This window comes from Bos grunniens, chromosome 8, assembly GCF_055505025.1.
Source record: "Bos grunniens cultivar Pamir isolate PY7600 chromosome 8, Bosgru_T2T1.0, whole genome shotgun sequence".
NCBI lineage: Eukaryota > Metazoa > Chordata > Mammalia > Artiodactyla > Bovidae > Bos > Bos grunniens.
The window spans coordinates 63,957,560-63,980,222 of NC_141172.1; the positions used below are offsets into that span (position 1 = coordinate 63,957,560).

At 45.2% G+C, this 22,663-nt stretch overlaps 1 pseudogene; it reads right to left on the reverse strand.

Annotated features, from left to right (window-relative positions):
• Positions 1-3,459: 3,459 nt before the first annotated feature.
• Positions 3,460-7,659, reverse strand: LOC147367256 (spermatogenesis-associated protein 31E1-like; annotated as a pseudogene).
• Positions 7,660-22,663: the final 15,004 nt, after the last annotated feature.

Consider the following 22,663-nt stretch of genomic DNA (forward strand, 5'->3'; position numbering starts at 1 on the left):
GCTTATTTAACTTATATGCAGAGTACATCATGAGAAATGCTGGGTTGGAGGAAGCACAAGCTGGAATAAAGATTGCCCGGAGAAATATCAATAACCTCAGATATGCAGATGACACCACCCTTATGGCAGAAAGTGAAGAAGTAAAGAGCCTCTTGATGAAAGTGAAAGAGGAGAGTGAAAGAGCTGGCTAAAATTCAACGTTCAGAAAACTAAAACCATGGCATCTGGTCCCATTACTTCATGGCAAATAGATGGGGAAACAATGGAAACAGTGAGAAACTTTATTTACTTGGGGCTCCAAAATCACTGAAGATGGTGACTGCAGCCATGAAGTTAAAAGATGCTCACTCCTTGGAAGGAAATTATGACCAACTTAGATAGCATATTAAAAAGCAGTGACATTACTTTGCTGATAAAGGTCTGTCTAGTCAAGGCTGTGATTTTTCCAGTGGTCATGTATGGATGTGAGATTTGGACTGTGAAGAAGGCTGAGCCCCAGAGAATTGATGCTTTTGAACTGTGATGTTGGAGAAGACTCTTGAGAGTCCCTTGGACTGCAAGGATATCCAATCAGTCCATCCTAAAGGAGACCAGTCCTGAGTGTTCTTTGGAAAGACTGATGTTGAAGCCGAAATTCCAATACTTTGGCCACCTAATGTGATGAGCTGACTCATTTGAAAAGACCCTGATGCTGGGAAAGATTGAGGGCAGGAGGAGAAGGGGACGACAGAGGATGAGATGGTTGGATGGCATCACCGACTCGATGGACATGGGTTTGGGTGAACTCCGGGAGTTGGTGATGGACAGGGAGGCCTGGTGTGCTGTGGTTCATGGGGTCATAATGAGTCAGACATGACTGAGCGACTGAACTGAACTGAAGCCATGGGATAGAGCTCAAGCTAATGAAGATCTGTGGAGGAAAGAGTTTTGCAGGTCTGCATGTGGAACACCATGACTCTTCTGTTCAGAGGCAATGGTTACAAAGGACAGAAGGCATAAGCATTTCCCCAAGCAGAGAATGCCATTTAGGGCAATGCTGACAGTATCTGGATATCTTGGAGTTCTGGGAGTGGGGGTAGGGGCCGGGCACCATCTCTGGTCCTTCTGTGCTGCCTGTTTGTTAACTGACATCTGACCCACCATGAAGGACCTGTCAGGTGATCTTAAAGAACACCTGTGAGGTGTGTGCGTGGGAGGTCTCACAGCGAGGTCTCTGTGGGATGCTCTGAGAGGTCTCTGAGTGAGATTTCTCAGAGTGGGTGTGTGGGAGGTCTCGGTGTGGGGACAGTGTGGGTCTCTGTGTGGAGACTCTTAGTGAGGGGACCTCCATTGCTGGCTGTTCTGCCCCTTTTAGCAAGAGAAGGGCACAGGGATTTTCCCCTTCTGGTTTCTTGCTCTTTGTTGGTTTCCCTCTATGTCACTTATCCCCACAGGTGTCTTCGGACTCAGCGCCCCCACCCTCAGCACTCACCTCTTGATGCCTCTGAGAGGACCAGGCAGCGCCCAGGCTCAGAGTCTCTGCTTTGTGTCTCCCTCTTTCCTGAGCTCTGGAGGCCACTCTGTGCCCTGGGTCCCAGCCGCTCCCTTAGACCCTGAGCCCCCACTGCTGTGCCCACCCTGAGGGATGGGGCCCAGAGGCAAGACCTGGCTCCAGGTAGAGACCTCAGCACAAGCAGGCCTGTGCACGCCGCCATGCAGACCTGGACCTGGTCCCGTGTGTGGGGGTCGTAACAGGCATGGGGCAGGGCCGTTCCAGCTGTCCTGGCCATTCCAGGCTGGATCAGAGGCCCCTCCAGGAGCAGGTCTCTCCACTGCTGTAGTGACTATGACACAGAGCCCCGAATCACTCTAGAGAATTGCTCTTGTCTCCCTGCTTTCCAGGGCTTTCCTGGTGGCTCAGATGGTAAAGAATCTGCCTGCACTTCAGGAGACCTGGGTTCAATACCTGGGTCAGTGAGATCCCTTGGAGAAGGGCATGGCTACCCATTGCAATATTCTTATCTGGAAAATTACATGCACAGAGGAGCCTGCAGGCTACAGTCCATGTCATCTCAAAGAACTGGGCATAACTGAATGACTAACACTTTCCTGTGTAGATGGGTCCCGGGGAAGAAAGCTGACAGCACCCTTCTCCACAGGTCGCTTCCCGCTTGCTGGGTGACACATCCTGTCTGCTGGCTTCCTCCCTGTCTGGGCTCTGGGCTGAGCAAGGCTGATGACAGGTGAGACTTGCGATGACTGTAGCAGAGGCCCTGGGCCTGTTGAGTGCCACCTGTCCTCTGGGAGCCTCCTTGGGCCACATGCATAGGTAGAGGTGCTGGACTGCGAGTCTCTCCCAAGCTCCCAGTCCTGTGAAAGCTGATGAACTACACTGTGGAGAGGTGAAGATTGCCTGCTTGGAGGCTCTGCTGCTTCTGAGAGCCTGCCCTCTGTCGGAGAGTCCAGGTGGCCTCCCTCTGTCTGGGTTCTGGAAGCTAGGGTAGAGGGGAAACTCTGGGGTGGGGCCACCAGGAGCCAATGGCCCCGTAACTTCTTTCCTCTAGATCTGTAAATGCTGGTGGGACACCAGGGGCTGCTTGGTCACTGCACCATCTATGGGCACCTCTGCCCCCTGCCTCCTTTCCCTGCGTCTGACACTAGGGGCACAGTGTCCCACCCTCAGACAGTGAGGTGACTGCACACAAAGACATGCCCCCTGCCCATTCCCTGGCAGAGGTAGGTACTATGAGCTGTCCTCTTCTCCAGGGCAGGGGTGGACCAGCCCTCAGGGGCCTCCATGCTCCACACCGCAACCCTCAGAGCTGAGAGTGTGTGGGCCTCGTTCTCACCCCTGCTCCAGAGCACGAGAAAAGCAGAGGAAGGGGGACAGGCCTGGCGCACCTCATTACAGCTCCACTGGAAGAGGAGGGGCTTCCAGGACAGCGGCATCTAATCCCACCCTGACACAGGGACGAGGTTTCTCCCACCCTGTACTCGGGGCCAGCACTGCCCCAAACTCCCCTCCTTATTCTGCCAAGTGAGCTTGTTTCTGACACTTTCTGAGCCTGGAGGGAATTTCAGCTTCTGCAAACTCTTCCCCCACAGCCTCACAAGTTCAAAGTAGAGAGAGATGTGCGGAGGACTGAGCTGTCCTCTCCGCTAAGAAGGGAGAGGTCTTTAGGTTTAGTTCACCGTGACATATCCTGAATGCTGTTGCTTGTTTCTGTAATGCTGGTATTAGGGACACTGAGGTGCAGGGAGGGAATTGAGGTACGGGTGAGTATCCATGCTCAGGTTCACTTTCCTTCCATGACCCATTCCATATGGAACTCAAAGCGCACACCTGGGAAGAGTGGACATTTATCCATTTCCTTTCTCCAAGCAGAGCACAGACAGAGCACCATTTCTCATGAGAAAAAACATTTATTTCAGGAAACTAATTTTGTGGTAGGAATAAGCTTTTAGCACATAGAGGATGTTCTAACATGAGAGAAAAACGTTTTCATATGCATAGTATGCATTTTTCGGGAGAAGAGTTTTCCTTTCAGGAAAGCTGTGACAAGCATGTTCTGATTGACCAGAAGAGGTGTATTTCTGAAGAAGACAGTGGCTTGGGCTGTGGAGGGGATGGTGTGGGATATTTGTCACTCTTGATCCATGCTGGCAGGCTCTGCCCAGAAGGGGACCTGACTCCCTGGGTGGGAAGGTCCATGTGCTGTTCCTGGGACTGATCTACTTCCTCTTGGTAGGATACCTGTGGCCTACGGGGATAGCTCGCTGATGGGCTGTTTGTTTCACCACTCTCCTTTGCTCTTGATTTCAGAGAAAGCCGTGGTAGCAGTAAGCTGGACCTAACGGGGCCTGCAGTTCTGCTTTGTACCAGTGAAACTACCCTGGTGAAGCTCTATCTTCTTCTATAAGATCTGTCCAACAGACGTCATGAGATCTTGAGCCTCAATAGCCTTGCTCTCTGTAATCAGACTTCTTTTGACAGTTCCCTGGCTCTGAGCAGTGTCTGCTGCAGGCTTGCTTTTTGCAGGGCTTTTTCCAGTCTTTTGCCTGTAGAGGGGAAAATCCACTGAAGAAAGTGCTTACTCCTTTCTCTAAAGTGGTTTTCTGAAGAAACCTGTCCCTTCTTCAGGATTAACTGTTTTGTAGCGACTCTGCTGATTCCTTTTTCTGGCCAGGGTGGCTCATCCTGCGGGCCTGGTAGAACCTCTGGGCCACCAACCCCTTTTTATGCTATTGTAGTTTGGGATTCCTATTAGTCTCTCTCGCATCAGTGGAGATGAACTTCCTGCTCTGACTCTTACTCTGGGGCTGCCTTCTCAGGGCCTCCTGCTGTCCCTGGCTGCTCCCTCCACTCGACATAACATCACACATGCGGGAATTGGACAGGGTCTCAGAACAGCACAGAGATTCTTGAGAAGCCAAGGTGTTTGTGGCAATGAATATATCCGAATAATAGTCTTTGAGAAGCCTCTCAGTGGCACAGTCTTGAAGGAGCAGGCAAGTGGCCTGGCCTTGAGCCTGTTTCTGCCAGTCTATGAACCCTTGGAACTTAAGCTTATGAAACTGTTCATCAAAGTGTACATCTTCTGGATTTGTGGCAACAGACTTTGTGTTCGAGGACGGATTTTTATGGGACCTTGGTGACCATAATCTCCTAAAAAAATTAATTATTTGGGATTTGATTAGTAGACTAGGTTCAAAAGTACCCTTCTAAGCAGGGTCTCCCTCCACAGCCTCTTGTTCTCTGGAAGATTGGGAACATTCATCAAGGTCCATGATGGTCACACTAGAGCAAGTTTCTGGGGAGGCCTGATCCCCAGATTCCTCCTGTCACTCATTTCTGACCATTGCTGGATGTGGACTGGGCTCCAAGCTGCCTTTGTCAGCCTCCACAACATATTCACTGTGCCAAATTCTGTCCACAAAGTTGTATGTGGGTGCCTGAGAAGGTGGCTTGTTTTCCTTTCGAGTCAGAGGGGCTTCTGAGGGCTTCTGGATGTTTCCAGCTGAGGTTCCTCCCAGAGCCCCCCAGGTTTTCTGAGTTGCCTGGTAGGGGGCAGGGCAGTTACTCTCCAGGGTGGGCACTGCCTGGATTGTTATCACTTTCTCTCCTGGATAGGGAGGAGAATGATTTCCTGAGCCCTCTGTTAACTTGGTTTTTGGGTGGTCCCCAGGATCTTGGAAGGCGTATGCGATGAAAAGTTTTCAACTTCAAGCTATATATGAACCTGAGGAGAAGGACCCATCTGTGCCTCACCTGAAACTTTATTATATGAGCTTCCGGCTCCTGTTGAATATGAGGACTGAGGACAAGAGACTCATAGGAAGTCTACATGGAAGCTTCCCAATCCTGAGAACAACTTGCATTTTCTGTTCCCATAGGAGCATTTGACTGTCCAGGAAGGTCTATGAAGTGGTTGGCAGAAAGCCTTGAACAACAGACATTAACAGGGATCCAACTCTCATGGATCTGCTATGCCTTCCTGTTTATAAGGACCCCCAGGATTTCTTCTGGATGCTTCCTGCCTGGGCTTAACTCTCTTTCTAACTCAGGCTTTGCACTTGGAACCTTCACTGGATGGTTGGCTGAGGTCATGGACAGAATGTTTAGGATCCTCCCCATGCTCTGCCTTACATCCTGGCTCAGGAGCTTTCCTGCTGGGATCCTTGCTAGGTACCAGGATGTCATTTTCTGTGTTTCCTGGCTGCTTTTGCCTAGACCTGCAGAGGACCTTGAGGGTCTCTTCATCCCCAGTGCCTGCCAAGGCCTTGGGGATTCGCCCTGAAGCTGCATCAATTTCTGAGATTCTTGGATTCTGCAGGGCATGCCACTCTCTTTTTGCATGAACATATTGGAAAGAGGGTACTCCAGTTTCTCCTGAACCTCAGGTCAGTTCAGTTCAGTCGCTCAGTCGTGTACGACTCTTTGCGACCCCATTAATCGCAGCACGCCAGGCCTCCCTGTCCATCAACAACTCCCGGAGTTCACTCAGATTCACGTCCATTGAGTCAGTGATGCCATCCAGCCATCTCATCCTCTGTCATCCCCTTCTCCTCCTGCCCCCAATCCCTCCCAGCATCAGAGTCTTTTCCAATGAGTCAACTATTCACATGAGGTGGCCAAAATACTGGAGTTTCAGCTTTAGCATCATCCCTTCCAAAGAAATCCCAGGGCTGTTCTCCTTCAGAATGGACTGGTTGGATCTCCTTGCAGTCCAAGGGACTCTCAAGAGTCTTCTCCAACATCACAGTTCAAAAGCATCCATTCTTTGGTGCTCAGCTTTCTTCACAGTCCAGCTCTCACATCCATACATGACCACAGGAAAAACCATAGCCTTGACTAGACTGACCTTTGTTGGCAAAGTAATGTCTGTTTTTGAATATGCTATCTAGGTTGGTCATAACTTTCCTTCCAAGGAGTAAGCATCTTTTAATTTCATGGCCGCAGTCACCATCTGCAGTGATTTTGGAGCCCAAAAAAATAAAGTCTGACACTGTTTCCACTGTTTCCCCATCTATTTCCCATGAAGTAGTGGGACCAGATGCCATGATCTTCGTTTTCTGAATGTTGAGTTTTAAGCCAACTTTTTCACTCTCCTCTTTCACCTTCATCAAGAGGCTTTTTAGTTCCTCTTCACTCTCTGCCATAAGGGTGGTGTCATCTGCATATCTGAAGCTATTGATATTTCTCCCAGCAATCTTGATTCCAGCTTGTGCTTCTTCCAGCCCAGCATATCTCATGATGTACTCTGCATATAAGTTAAATAAGCAGGGTGACAATATACAGCCTTGATGTACTCCTTTCCCGATGTGGAACCAGTCTGTTGTTCCATGTTCAGTTCGAACTGTTGCTTCCTGACCTGCATATAGGTTTCTCAAGAGGCAGGTCAGGTGGTCTGGTATTCCCATGTCTTTCAGAATTTTCCACAGTTTATTGTGATCCACACAGTCAAAGGTTTTGGCATAGTCAATAAAGCAGAAATTGACGTTTTTCTGGAACGCTTTTGCTTTTTCGATGATCCCTCAGATGTTGGCAATTTGATCTCTGGTTCCTCTGCCTTTTCTAAAACCAGCTTGTACATCTGGAAACTCATGGTTCATGTATTGCTGAATCCCCAGGAATGATGGAAACACATCTGCGTGCCTGGGAAGACCTGTTTTCCTGGGGAAGATTGGGGGTGATCTGGCTAAAGATTTGCTGAGATTTTTCTAACCATAGAGGGTAAAGTTCAACCACTTTCTAGTTGCTTTTTTAAAAAGTGACATTGTAGGACTTGAGTTGCATTGAGGATCAAAGATTGTGCCTTATTTTGGACTATAAGGCAAGACACTTCACCGTACCTAGTCTTCAGTTGAGAGGAAGATGGTTCCATTGGGAAAGAGAATGTGAGGTGGGCAGTGGGTCCCCATGTGAGTCTGAGGTTGTGGTTGTGACTGTGGTTTGCTTGGAGTCAAGGATTGGGTCGGGCCTGGGTCCCCATGTGAATCTGAGTTGGTGGTGTTTGAAAGTGAGCTGCGGTTGGAGTCAAGGGTTGGGGTGAGTATGGGTGTCCACATGAGCTGGAGGTGGTGGTTGAAAGGAGTTACGGTTGGAGTCATAACTCCATAGTGTTTTGATTGCAACTGGGTCTCCACTTGAGTCTGAATTGGTGGTTGACACTGGGGCATGTTTGGAGTCAAGAATTGGAGTCAAGAGTCTAGCCTGAGTCTCCATGTGAGCCCGAGGTGGTGGTTGAATCTGGGGCATGGTTGGATTTAAGGGTAGGGGTCTGGCCTGGGTCTAAATGTGACTCAGAGGTGATGGCTGCAACTAGGACATGGTTCAGAGAAGGCAATAGAAACCCACTCCAGTACTCTTGCCTGGAAAATCCCATGGACAGAGCAGCCTGGTAGGCTGCCATCTATGGGGTCACACAGAGTCGGACACAACTGAAGTGACTTGGCAGCAGCGGCAGCAGCATATATGGAGAACAGTTTTTCTCTGGCTACTTTCAAGATTTTTCCTTTGTTTTTCCACAGTTTGACCAAGATGTGTCTTAGAGTGGATCTGTTTCCTTTCATTTTTCTAGAGGTGAACTCTGAATCTGGAGAGTGATTTTCATCAAAATTTTATAAACTTTCAGCCATTATGTCTACAAGTAATTTTATCCTGTCCCCTTTCCTCTCCCTTCTTTCTCAGAGTTTCTTTCCTTCCACATTTGATGGTGTGCTGAATGGATGCCGTAGATCGTTTTCCCTCAACATCTTTTCTTTTTGTTTTTTACATTGATTTCCTGAATTTATCTTCAAGTTTATGGATTCTTTCTGCCACCATCTCTAGTGTGCTATTGAACCTATTTTTCATTTTAAAAACTATAGCTTTCAATTCTAGGATTTATTAGTTTCCTTTTTTAAAATAATTTCTAGCTATTTATTGAGTGTCTCTTTTGACTTAGTATCATATTTTCATCTAATTCTTCAAGCATGGCTCCTTTAGTCCATCTTGTAGTTATCATTATTTTGATATTTTAATGTTTTGACCTTCATACTGAATTTATAAGTGATATATGAGTTATTTGTGATATATTATATAAATGCTTTACTCAGCACTGTTTCAACACTAGAGTTTTCTGATTTTAACTGTGTATTTATCTGTCTCAGGGAGTTTTATATTTTGATATATTTTCCTTTTCCTAATTAGCATCTTTTCTTTTCAGCTTGTAGAACTCCTTTTAACATTTCCTATTAGACTGATCTAATGGTGATGAACATTTGCTTGTTCGGAAAATTCAATGTCTCCTTCAATTCTGAATGACAGTTTTGCTGGGTATTGTTTCTTTGAATTAACTTTCTGCCCCTTGCTCTGCCTCTTGTCCTTTCTCCCTTATAATTCATATCATAGGTCCACTTGATGGTGTCCCTTAGTGTCCTTAACTTCACTATTTTTATTTTTTTCTTTCTCTCTGATGAGGTGAATTCCACAGTTTTGTCCTCAAGTTTACTGATTCTCTCTTCCACTAGTCTACGTTGAATCTCTCTGTTGATTTTTCAGTCCAGTTGCTGTATCCTTCAGATTTGTGGCTCCCGTTTGGTGCTTAAAAATAATTTTTTTTTTCTATCTCTTCATTGAAATTCCTGCTTTGTTCACGTATTGTTCTCCTGATCGTGATGAACATGTTTTTAACAATTATTTCAAACTCTGTATCAGGTAAATCACTTCTGTTCATGAGAATAAGGACTGTTTCTGATCTTTATTTTTTTCGTTTGGAACACTGTCCTCTGTTTATTTAAGTTCCCTCACTCCCTCTGTTGGTTTTGCACATTAGATAAGATAACCACTTCTCACAGTCTTGACAGAGTAGTTTCACATTGAAGGTGAGACTCACCAATCAGCTCAGCCTGGGTTCTTGTTTCTCAAATTTTGTGGGTTTTTTTCAGCCACACTCTTTGTTCTTGGTACCTCGCAGTGGCTGAGGATGTTCAAGGGCCCATCAGTGTCCCAAAGGGGAGAATCACAGTCAGCACACGGAGGTGGGATGACTGGAAGCTGGGAACGTATGTGGTCAGACCCCTTTCAAGGACAAGCTTCTTACTGGGAGACCTAGCAACTTGGTGTAGGATTGAGGAAGAAGGTAGAGGGACACAGGCTTCTTGGGTTTCTGGTGAGGCTCTCAGTCAGCTCACATGCTGTGTGTGCTCAGTCACTAGGGTATGTCTGACTCTGAGACCCCATAGACTGAACTCTCCAGGCCCCTCTGTCTATGGAATTCTCCAAGTAAGAATACTGGAGTGGATAGCCTTTCCCTTCTCTAGGGGATCTTTCCAACCCAAGGATCCAACCCAGGTCTCCTGCATTGTGGATAGATTCTTTACCATCTGAGCCACCAGGGAAGTAGTGTTCAGTATAGTTATCATATTGTACATTATTACATCCAGAGTTTGTATTTATCTTGAAACTGAAAATTTGCACCTTTTGACTGCTTATGTCTAATTTCCCCCTCCACTTACTCCCCACCTCTGGCAAGTACAAATCTATTCTCTTTTCTATGAGATTTTGTTGTTTTTGAAATATAATTGACCTGAACACTATATTAGTACCTGTTATGCAAAACAGTGATTTGATATATCTAGACGTTTCAAAATGATCCCAATGTTAAGTACACTACAATCAATAATACAGAGATATTACCTAATTATTGACTATATTCCTCACATTGTACAATTTCATACCTATGACTCCAACAAGAATAATTGTCCATATGTATGACATTTATTTTCCAAGCAGAAATTTGTACCCTCACCATTTCTCTTCTTTGAACCTCTTCTCTTCTGGCGATCACTTATTTGTTCTTTGTATATATAAATGTGTTTCTGCTTTGTTCAGCTCAGTTCAGTTCAGTCGCTCAGACTGAACTGTTTGCGACCCCATGAATCGCAGCACGCCAGGCCTCCCTGTCCATCACCAACTCCCGGAGTTCACTCAGATTCACGTCCATTGAGTCAGTGATGCCATCCAGCCATCTCATCCTCTGTCATCCCCTTCTCCTCCTGCCCCCAATCCCTCCCAGCATCAGAGTCTTTTCCAATGAGTCAACTCTTCGCATGAGGTGGCCAAAGTACTGGAGTTTCAGCTTTAGCATTATTACTTCCAAAGAAATCCCAAGGCTGATCTCCCTCAGAATGTGGTATTGGAGAAGACTCTTGAGAGTCCCTTGGACTGCAAGGAGATCCAACCAGTCCATTCTGAAGATCAGCCTTGGGATTTCTTTGGAAGGAATGATGCTAAAGCTGAAACTCCAGTATTTTGGCCACCTCATGCAAAGAGTTGACTCATTGGAAAAGACTCTGATGCTGGGAGGGATTGGGGGCAAGAGGAGAAGGGGACGACAGAGGATGAGATGGCTGGATGGCATCACTGACTCAATGGACGTGAATCTGAGTGAACTCCGGGAGTTGTTGATGGACAGGGAGGCCTGGCGTGTTGCGATTAATGGGGTCGCAAAGAGTCGGACACGACTGAGCGACTGAACTGAACTGAACTGAACTGAAACACAGTCCACCCAGATCAGCCCTTCAAATGTGGGGAAGCTGCTTGCTTTCTCCACTTTCCTCACATGGTGCAATTCCCAAATCCCGCCACTGCAGGTGAAGTGCTCTGGTGTGCGGCTGGCTGTCTGTGCACAGTGACCAGATCTACATACAGTTCTCCAGCTGGTTTCCCTAAGGTGCAGAGGCACCCTTGCTTCATTAGCTAGTCCCCCACACCTTTGTCAGTGCAGCCAAAGTCAGCATTAGGGTAATCCTCCATCTCTTACTGTTTAGGACTTGAGACACACAAAACTTTGAGGCTTCTTTATTTACCATCCTATGTCTTCATTCAAGTCCCTGATAAAATATGTACTCCAGTCCAGCCGGAAGCTCTGGTTTTGGTGAGAGAGCTGAATCGAAGAGGGTCCCTTGTTCAGCACTAAGAGGAGTGCTGACTCCTGCTTAGGCTGTTATAAGTCAGTCACCACACCAGCACTTAGCCAACAGTCCTTCATCTTTTCAGACAGTTATAAAATCCCTAACGAATGCCTTGATGACAGGAAGATGTATTTTTCCATCATTTCTCTAGATATCTAGTCTGGTAAACCAGAAAAAAAAAATTAAGAAATAAATGTAGATTGGAAAACATTGTTTTTATGAATCATGTAAGTCTCGGGGCTACTTCTTAATTCTCTGTAGCCCTGTTAAGAGCCAGTTGGTGCCTATCCCCCCCACCCCACCCCCATCCATATGTTGAAGCCCAGCTCCCAACATGACTATATTTGGAGACAGGGCCTTTAAAAGGGTAATGGCACCCCACTCCAGTACCCTTGCCTGGAAAATTCCATGGACAGAGGAGCCTGGTAGGCTGCAGTCCATGGAGTCGAAAAGAGTTGGACATGACTGAGTGACTTCACTTTCATTTTCACTTTCATGCATTGGAGAAGGAAATGGCAACCCACTCTAGTATTCTTGCCTGGAGGATCCCAGGGATGGGGGAGCCTGGTGGGCTGCCGTCTATGGGGTTGCACAGAGTCGGACACGACTGAAGTGACTTAGCAGCAGTAGCAGCAAGGTTAAATGAGGTCATAAGAGTAAAGTCCTCATTAGTATGATTTGTGTTCAAGGGGAAGAGATGTCAGGGATGCGAACCCAGAGGAGAGACCATTATAACCCCAGGAGAGAGGCCTCAGAACCAACCCTGCAACACCCTGATCTTGGGCTTCCAGTCTTCTGAACTGTGAGGAAATGAATGTCTATTGTTTAAGGCCCCAGAATGTGCTATTTTGTTATGCTAACCCTAGCAAATTAGTATGGGCCTAAAAGTTTATACCAGATGCTTAATCTCACCCCAGTCATCTTGAAACCAAGTGAGACACTTTGGACCTACTGGGCATGGAAGCATCTCTGTCTGCCATGTCTTGTTTGTAGGAAATGGACCACAGCCTCCATGACCTTCCCAGAGTCCTGAAGGGCAGATTGAAACAGTTTCTAATCAGGGAAGGGAGGAGATGCAGAGACAAGGGAGGAGCATCCAAGAAACAATAGTGCAGCCTTGGAGCAGGGTCCTGGTTCCACCTCAAGGGGTACACATAACAGTAATTTTGAGCTCTTCTACAAAACTGAAACCCCTAACCAAGGGAAGATGTTAGCATTCTTCATTCCAGAGAAAACTACCTAAAGCCAGATTAAAGAAACCAGAGAAACTCAGCAAGTTTAGGGAACCACCTGAGGTCAGATTAAAGGATTGAAGGTGCTGCACACACCCTAATCCTTATCACAACCCTGCCCTTGAACCATTGCTCTAACACTCCTCACTAAATCCTCCCAGGTTGGGCCACACAGTTTTGAGGGGCACAAAATCACTGTGTCCTCCTTTGCTTGGCAAAGCAATAAAGCTCTTCTTTGCTACTTCATCCAAAACTCTTGTCTTCAAGATTCAATTTGGCACCAGTGCAGAGATGCTCAAGTTTGGGGCATCCATCTTGTATTTAATTTTCATTACCTATATTATTCTTAAACCTTGGTCTGTTCTATCCGTGATCACTTTCCTTGGGGTGACCTTTGATTTCTTCACAGGCTGGTGGGAACCGCAGTGTCATGACTTTATTCCGCATCTGGGTTACTGCACATGGTGCAGCTCACAATGGCAGGTATCATCAAAGGACTATTAGGTTGTTTCCTCCAAATGTGTGGAAGGAATAGCATCTGGCCATGGTGACCTTGAGCACTTTCCCTATGCTCTCATTAACTCATTAAGTTCATTCACCTACTGGTAATGAGATTTTGATGAAGGTCTGTAGTGACAACTGAGCTTCCCAGATGGTACAGAGGTAATGAATCTGTCAATGCAGGAGACCCAGGAGATGTGGGTTCGATCCCCAGGCCAGGAAGATGATCTGGATGAGGGCATGGCAACCCACTCAAGTATTCTTCCCTGGAGAATCTCACGGTCAGAGGAGCCTGGCATGCTTCAGTCCATAGGGTCGCACAGTGTCAGACATGACTGAATCGATTTACCATGCGTGCACGCACTGCAGCGATAACTGTGCACATGGCTGTCAGGCCCGAGATTCTAGGGTTGGCCCATCCCACCATCCCTCTTCCTCGGAAGGACAGCTAACTCCTCAGAGGACTGTCTTGGAAATGGGCACGGATATCTCTGGGAAGTGATTCAGTGTTCTCAAGACTTGAACCTCAGTTAAGGTAAGTGTACAGGCTCATTTAATTACAGTATAAAAGTCCTGTATATAACATTGGCTGTAATCACATAGCCATACTAGTAATAATAATCACACAGTAATCAGATAACAATACATAGTGATGTGTCTCTCTCTGTAATTTTCATATGCACGTGCATATGCACACCCATGCATATGCAACAAACTTAAAAAATCATTCTACTCAGCAAGATGTAGAAAATAAAAGTCGCTTGAAACCTGATTTCATGTTTATGTATTTCAGAAACCAACACAATACTGTAAAATGATTATTCTCCAATTAAAAATTTTAAAAATTAAAAGAAATCGTGAACAAATTGAAAAAAAATCAGACTTGATTAAAAATATACTTGTTTTCAATGTATGTTTCAGAGGATATGCCACTGGGGTCTTTCCTATTTAAGTTGCTTTAGAATGAAGACTTAGATAAGCACTTTTATTAAAATCCCCTGGATCCACCTGAAAGTGGTGACAATATACTGTTCTCTGGTGAACTGTTAAAGTAGACATCTCATCCTGAAAAATTAAAAATCCAAGACAGACTTGTGTGTACAGAGATGATGACAGGAAGGAAGCAATGAACTTTTACAAAATGGTATAAGATGCTATCCAGAAATTAATTTGGATTGATATTTACATTTAACTGATGATTTGGGCAGGATGACATGGCACTAAACATGTGATGTTGTGTTTAGTTTTCCTTATCATACAGTTGTCTTCCCATTTTAAAAAGTCTCTCATCTTCTTTGTGCAGATTCTGGGTTTGTATTTAGGGATGTGTACATTGAAAAGACACAATAAAGAGATAAGTATGCCTCAGGTTGGGGCACATTTCCACCACTGAGTCTGCTCTTTCCCTTAAGTTAAACGAGATAAATATAGAATATATTAGTTTTTTTTTTTTTTTTAAACCACAACAAAATACAAGTTTATTTTGGCTGATACTATATATACAACTTGGGTGAGGTGGAGGGTCCCTTTGGGCAGAAGCTTCCACAGTCATGGTGGTAGAGAGAGAGAGAAAAGTGGCAATTCGTACCTGGGCTCTTTTAAAAAATATAAATAGTTTAACTTTATTGGAATAGCTAGACCATAAAGAAGGCAGAATGCCAAAGAATTGATGCCTTCGAATGTGGTGCTGGAGAAGACTCCTGAAAATTCCTTGGACAGCAAGAAGATCAAACCAGTCTTAAGGGAGATCAAACCTGAATATTCACTGAAAGGACTGATGCTGAAGTGGAAGCTCCCGTATTTCGGTCATCTGATGCAAAGAGACAACTCATTGCAAAAGTCCCTGATGCTGGGAAGGATTGAGGGCAGAAGGAGAAGAGGGCGTCAGAGGATGAGATGGCTGGATGGCTTCACTGATGCAATGAACGTGAACTTGGCCAAACTCCGGGAGATGGTGAGGGACAGTGAGGCCTGGCATGCTGCAGTCCATGGGGTCACAGAGGCAGACATGACTGGGCAACTGAACAACATTAATTGATTTATTAATATGATGCCATATCAGTTTCAGGCATGCATCAGTGATTCAGTTATGCATATGCATATATTCAGAATATCTTAGAATTGAAGTGTTTGAGTGATACTTCAGTAACAGTTTGGGGATGTTAGGAAAATGAGTGCCAATGAGAAACACTTCAGTTCATTCTATTGCTGATTGCCTTCAACTCGGTGCTGTCAACTATAAATTGGTACTTACCAAGAGCATTGCCAACAACTGAACAATGAAGGCATTTGCCATCTGCCTCTACGGAGATCGAACCCCTTGCTGCTATAGTTGTTGACCTTCAACAATCCCTGAGGGAGTTCAGGGTGGAATGAGGCACTCTGTGCTCCAGGGAGTCTGGTGGGACAGGTCTTTAGATAGCTGGATGTTTTTAGGAACAGATTTTATGATCTAAATCCTTGCATCTCCTCATGTCTAGAAAAGCACTAAATCCCTTACCATCTGAGCCACCAGGGAAGGGCACATTAACGTAAAATTTAATTGAATTAAAGGAAATGGCAACCCACTCCAGTACTCTTGCCTGGAAAATCCCATGGACTGAGAAGCCTGGTAGGCTGTAGTCCATGGGGTCGCAAAGAGTTGGACACGACTGAGTGACTTCATTTTCAAAGGACACTCTAGGGTTGTTTCTGCAGCTTATCTCAGTAATCTGTCTTTGGATGAAGATCAGATGCCTCACACATGGCCTGCAATCAAGACTGGAAGAAGACATAATTTAAGGAACTCTCTCCAACCTGTCTATCAGGTACTCTTAAATAGCTCATCCCGGTGAAATTGAAGGGAAATTGACTCTTAGGTTAACTCCCACTTCCAAATGCCCCTAAGCTGGACTGGTCTATAGGGAGTCCTCAGTTCAGTTCAGTTCAGTTCAGTTGCTCAGTCCTGTACGACTCTTTGCGACCCCATGGATTGCAGCATGCCAGGCCTCCCTGTCCATCACCAACTCCCGGAGTTCACTCAGACTCAGGTCCATTGAGTCAGTGATGCCATCCAGTCATCTCATCCTCTGTTGTCCCCTTCTCCTCCTGCCCCCAATCCCTCCCAGCATCAGAATCTTTTCCAATGAGTCAACTCTTCGCATAAGGTGGCCAAAGTATTGGAGTTTCAGCTTTAGCATCAGTCTTTCCAATGAACACCCAGGACTGATCTCCTTTAGAATGGACTAGTTGGATCTCCTTGCAGTCCAAGGGACTCTCAAGAGTCTTCTCCAACACCACAGTTCAAAAACATCAATTCTTCGGGGCTCAGCCTTCTTCACAGTCCAACTCTCACATCCATACATGACCACTGGAACTGACCTCAAACTCACCTTAAAACAATGCTCACAATACAATATTGTAAAGTTAAATAAAAAAAAAAAATGCAGCTAAAAAACAACAACAACAACAACAACAACAACAATGCTCAAACAGAGGAAACTACACTACACTGGGATGAGAAGAAAATGACATCAGCAGTAGACAGCTTGCCCAAGATGCTAATCTGACTCGTATGATCATTTATAATGTTCTTGATTCCTTGGACCTATGCCTATCAATCAAATGTTTTCTATCATGGACACAATTCTATGCTAATTTAAAACCCAATCCAATTGTTTGGTTGTGGCCAATTATCTGTGTCTAGTACTTTTGGGTTACCTTGATGGATTTCTGTTCTCTAGGGCTCTGATTTGGAGAAGGCAATGGCACCCCACTCCAGTACTCTTGCCTGGAAAATCCCATGGACAGAGTGGCCTGGTGGGCTGCAGTCCATGGGGTCGCTAGGAGTTGGACACAACTGAGCGACTTCACTTTATTTTTTCACTTTCATTCATTGGAGAAGGAAATGGCAAGCCACTCCAGTGTTCTTGCCTGGAGAATCCCAGTGACGGGGGAGCCTGGTGGGCTGCCGTCTAAGGGGTCGCACAGAGTCGGACACGACTGAAGTGACTTAGCAGCAGCAGCAGCAGCAGCAGCAGCAGCAGGGCTCTGATTGGATACCACCTAGGAAATTTATTTTAGATGAGTGTTCAGTTCTGTTCTATCTTCATGATATTTCTAGAAGGATCCTCTCACCTGGCCAATTAATAATACCTGCTCTGATCCTGGCCATAGATTTAAGTTTTCTCTTAGGGTCATTTAAACTCAATTTGAATGATAAGCTAAGTCTCAATAAAAAATTAACCTTTCATCTGTTAAAAGGAAAAATCCCACAATTACTGGGTGGATCTACATGGTTAACACCAGGCTATGGTCATTTAAGTTTAAAGGCTCCTCTATGTTGGCAACGGTTAAATCATACTAAAAATGATCAACCTGGTAATTATGAGACAAGGCTGGGTGCTTTATGAACTATGCCCTTAGAGAGAGTGACTGGTATGGAACTCAGTGGATCTGTGGCACTAATAGGCCATAAGGCCTTCACATCTACAGGGATGGATTTGAAGGTGTAGCCTGGAATTCCCATGAATTTTAGGTCATACATGTTAACAAATTAGAGATAACCCCAACCAATCTACCACTGGTATGATCCCAGTGGGTTAGATTTTGCCTGGAGAATCTTTCCTGGAGAATCCCTTGGACAGAGAAGCCTCGAGGGCTACAGTCCATGGGGTCGCAAGAGTTGGACACGACTTAGCGAATACACCACCACAGTATTCTACTGGCATGACCATTTAGCAGCTTTTATGTGTGTGTGTGCCTTCAATGGGGTTGGAGGATGTAATTGACCATATCTAAGCCTTAACAACTTTCATAAGCTTTACATGATAGTAATCAAGTTATTAGCCTATTGAATTCTGAGGTCTCTGTGATGAGAAAGGCAGTGCTACACAACTGCAAGACCACTGACACCTTACAGCATCTCAGGGAGGTATCTGTGCTGCAATTCAAACGGAATGCTGTATTTTCATACCTCATAAATCCTTTAATGTAATATAGTTGATGAACCACATGAAAAATCAGATTTATGCTTGTGACTCATTTCCTAGTCTTGATGATCTTTTAAAAAAACTGACTTGGGGATTCCTCAAGCGCCGCGCTTGAGCCGCCGAGTCGCGGTCCCTGTGGCCGGTCCCTGAGGCCCGCCGTTCTCGTCAACCCCCGACCGAGTCCGGCATCCCCGCGCGCGCGTAAAAAAAAAAAAGAAAAAAAAAAAAAAACTGACTTGGTGTGGGAAGCTCATGGCTAAAATAGTTACTTTTAATTCCACTAATGTTAGTAACTGTACCATTTGTGTTTTGCTTGTTTCACAAGATTATTATTTCTTGTATTACCAAGTGTATGAGTGAGCCTCCAAGAAAATGATAACTAGACTTGAAGCAGTTGATCAAATGTATAGCCCGATATATGATCAATGATTGTAATGGTGTAACTCTAGCTCACCCAGGGACGCTCTTCTATTGGGCTTCCCTTGTGGCTCAGCTGGTAAAGAATCCACCCGCAATTCGGGAGACCTGGGTTCGATCCCTGGGTTGGGAAGATCCCCTGGAGAAGGGAAAGGCTACCCACTCCAGCATTCTGGCCCAGAGAACTCCAGGGACTGTATAGTCCATGAAGTCACAAAGAGTCAGACACAGCTGAGCGACTTTCACTTTCTTTGAGGCTTCCCTGGTGGCTCAGACGGTAAAGCGACTGACTGCCTACAGTGCGGGAGACCTGGATGCAATCCCTGGGTCAGGAAGATGTCCTGGAGAAGGAAATGGCAACCCACTCCAGTATTCTTGCCTGGAAAATCCCATGGATGGAGAAACCTGGTAGGCTATGGTCCATGGGGTTGGAAAGAGTCGGACACGAGTGAGCAACTTCACTTTCATTTTCAGGTATCAGTTCAGTTCAGTTCAGTCGCTCAGTTGTGTGACCTCATGAACCTCAGCACGCCAGGCCTCCCTGTCCATCACCAACTGCTGGAGTTTACCCAAACTCTCGTCCATTGAGTTGGTGATGCCATCTAACCATCTTATCCTCTGTCATCCCCTTCTCCTCCTGCCTTCAATCTTTCCCACATTAGGGTCTTTTCAAATGAGTCAGCTCTTTGCATCAGGTGGCCAAAATATTGGAGTTTCAGCTTCAACATCAGTCCTTCCAATGAACACCCAGGAGTGATTTCTTTAGGATGGACCAGTTGGATCTCCTTGCAATCCAAGGGACTCTCAAGAGTCTTCTCCAATACCACAGTTCAAAAGCATCAATTCTCCAGTGCTCAGCTTTCTTTATAGTCCAACTCACATCCATACATGACTAGTGGAAAAACCATAGCCTTGTCTAGACGGATCATTGTTGACAAAGTAATGTTTCTGCTTTTTAATATGCTGTCCAGGTGGTCATAACTTTCCTTCCAAGGAGTAAGCGCCTTTTAATTTCATGGCTGCAATCACCATCTGCAGTGATTTTGGAGCCCAAAAAAATAAAGTCTGACACTGTTTTCACTGTCTCCCCATCTATTTGCCGTGAAGTGATGGGACCAGATGCCATGATCTTCGTTTTCTGAATGTTGAGCTTTAAGCCAACTTTTTCACTCTCCTCTTTCACTTTCATCAAGATCCTCTTTAGTTCTTCTTCACTTTCTGCCATAACGGTGGTGTCATCTGCATATCTGAGGTTATTGATATTTCTCCCTGCAATCTTGATTCCAGCTTGTGCTTCATCCAGCCCAGTGTTTCTCATGATGTACTCTGCATATAAGTTAAATAAGCAGGGTGACAATATACAGCCTTGACATACTCCTTTCCTGATTTAGAACCTGTCTGTTCCATGTCCAGTTCTAACTCTTGCTTCCTGACCTGTATACCGGTTTCTCAAGAGGGAGGTTAGGTGGTCTGGTTTTCCCATCTCTTTCAGAATTTTCCACAGTTTATTGTGATCCACACAGTCAAAGGCTTTGGCATAGTCAATAAAGCAGAAATAGATGTTTTTCTGGAACTCTCTTGCTTTTTTGATGATCCAGCGGATGTTGGCAATTTGATCTCTGGTTCCTCTGCCTTTTCTAAATTCAGCTTGAACATGTAGAAGTTCATGGTTCACGTATTGCTGAAGCCTGGCTTGGAGAATTTTGAGCATTACTTTACTAGCGTGTGAGATGAGTGTAATTGTGCAGTAGTTTGAGCATTCTTTGGCATTGCCTTTCTTTGGGATTGGAATGAAAATGAACCTTTTCCAGTCCTGTGGCCACTGCTGAGTTTTCCAAATTTGCTGGCATATTGAGTGCAGCACTTTCACAGCATCATCTTTTAGGATTTGAAATAGCTCAACTGGAATTCCATCACCTCCACTAGCTTTGTTCATAGTGATATTTCCTAAGGCCCACTTGCCTTCACATTCCAGGATGTCTGGCTGTAGGTTAGTGATCACACCATCATGATTATCTGGGTAGGGAAGATCTTTTTTGTATAGTTCTTCTGTGTATTCTTCCCATCTCTTCTTAATATCTTCTGCTTCTGTTAAGTCCCTACCATTTCTGGCCTTTATTGAGCCCATCTTTGCATGAAATGTCCCCTTGGTATCTCTAATTTTCTTGAAGAGATCTCTAGTCTTTCCTATTCTATTGTTTTCCTCTATTTCTTTGCAATGATCACTGAGAAGGGCTTTCTTATCTCTCCTTGCTATTCTTTGGAAATCTGCATTCAAATGGGTATATCATTCGTTTTCTACTTTGCTTTCGCTTCTCTTCTTTTCACAGTTATTTGTAAGGCCTCCTCAGACAGCCATTTTGCTTTATTGCATTTCTTTTTCTTGGGGACGGTCTTGATCCTTGTCTCCTGTATCATGTCACGAACCTCCATCCATAGTTCTTCAGGCACTCTATCAGATCTAGTCCCTTAAATCTATTTCTCACTTCCACTGTATAATCATAAGCGATTTGATTTAGATCATACCTGAATGGTCTAGTGGTTTTCCCTACTTTCTTCAATTTAAGTCTGAATTTGGCAATAAGGAGTTCATGATCTGAACCACAGTCAGCTTCTGGTCTTGTTTTTGCTGACTGTTTAGAGCTTCTCCATCTTTGGCTGCAAAGAATATAATCAGTCTGGTTTCAGTGTTGACCGTCTGGTGATGTCCATGTGTAGAGTCTTGTGTTGTTGGAAGAGGGTGTTTGCTATGACCAGTGCGTTCTCTTGGAAAAACTGTATTAGCCTTTGCCCTGCTTCATTCTGTACTCCAAGGCAAAATTTGCCTGTTACTCTAGGTATTTCTTGACTTCCTACTTTTGCATTCCAGTCCCCTATAATGAAAAGGACATCTTTTGGGGGTGTTAGTTCTAAAAAGTCTTGTCGGTCTTCATAGAACCGTTCAACTTCAGCTTCTTCAGTGTTACTGGTCGGGGCATAGACTTGGATTACTGGGATACTGAATGGTTTGCCATACTTTCAGGTATTAAAAGATGCAGTGAGAGGGAATACTCTCCTGGACCAGAACTAGAATACAGGTGTCCAGAGATCTTTGACTATTAAGACCTAGTCCAGTAATAGCACATTGAGTGTCTTATCAACACAAACCTTCCTCAGAACTGGGAACAAGCCTTCCCAGAAACACGGGACAAAATGGTCATGAAATACTCCCCAAAATATGGTCGGATTTATGACCACAAGGGGGCTGTGTCAACTACAAACTGACACTTACCAAGAGCATTGACAACAACTGAACAACGAAGGCCTTTGCCATCTGCCTCTATGGAGACTGAACCCCATGCTGCTATAGCTGTTGACCTTCAGCAACCCCTGAGGGAGTTCAGGGTGGAGTGAGGCACTCTGTGCTCCAGGGAATCTGGTGGGACAGGGCTTTAGATAGTTGGATGCTTTTAGGAACATTTTATGATCTCAATCTTGCATCTCCTATATCTAGGTGAAAGTCGCTTAGTCGTGTCAGACTCTTTGCTACCCCATGGACTGTACAGTCCATGGAATTCTCCAGGCCAGAATACTGGAGTGGTTAGCCTTTCCCTTCTCCAGGGGATCTTCCCAACCCAGGTATCAAACACAGGTCTCCCGCATTGCAGGCAGATTCTTTACCAGCTGAGCCACAAGGGAAACCCTCTTATCTAGAGAAGCAGTAAATCCCTTCATGGTGACATCAGATCCTCATGACTAACAATAACCTTTTGTAAAATGAGTGCTTCATGGCACTGACTCCCCCTTCACCAAAATCTTATATATTGACTTTCCCCCTCTGCCGCTTAGGAGCAGCCTCTCAGAGCTATCTGAGATGCTGGCTCCCAGGCTGCAGTCCTCATTTTACCCCAAATAAAACTTAACTCACAACTCTCAAGTTGTACATATATTTTTTTAGTCCACAGTGTCCAGCCTGTGATGGCCAACAGACAGTAGAAACTATCTTTCTAGTTTATTCCTGCAGGTTCAGAATTCCAACAGGCTGAAATGACTGTTTTCTCCAAGTTCACTCTCATTAGCCACACTGACCTGACACTGAATTACTGATGAGAACAGTGAACTTCCTGT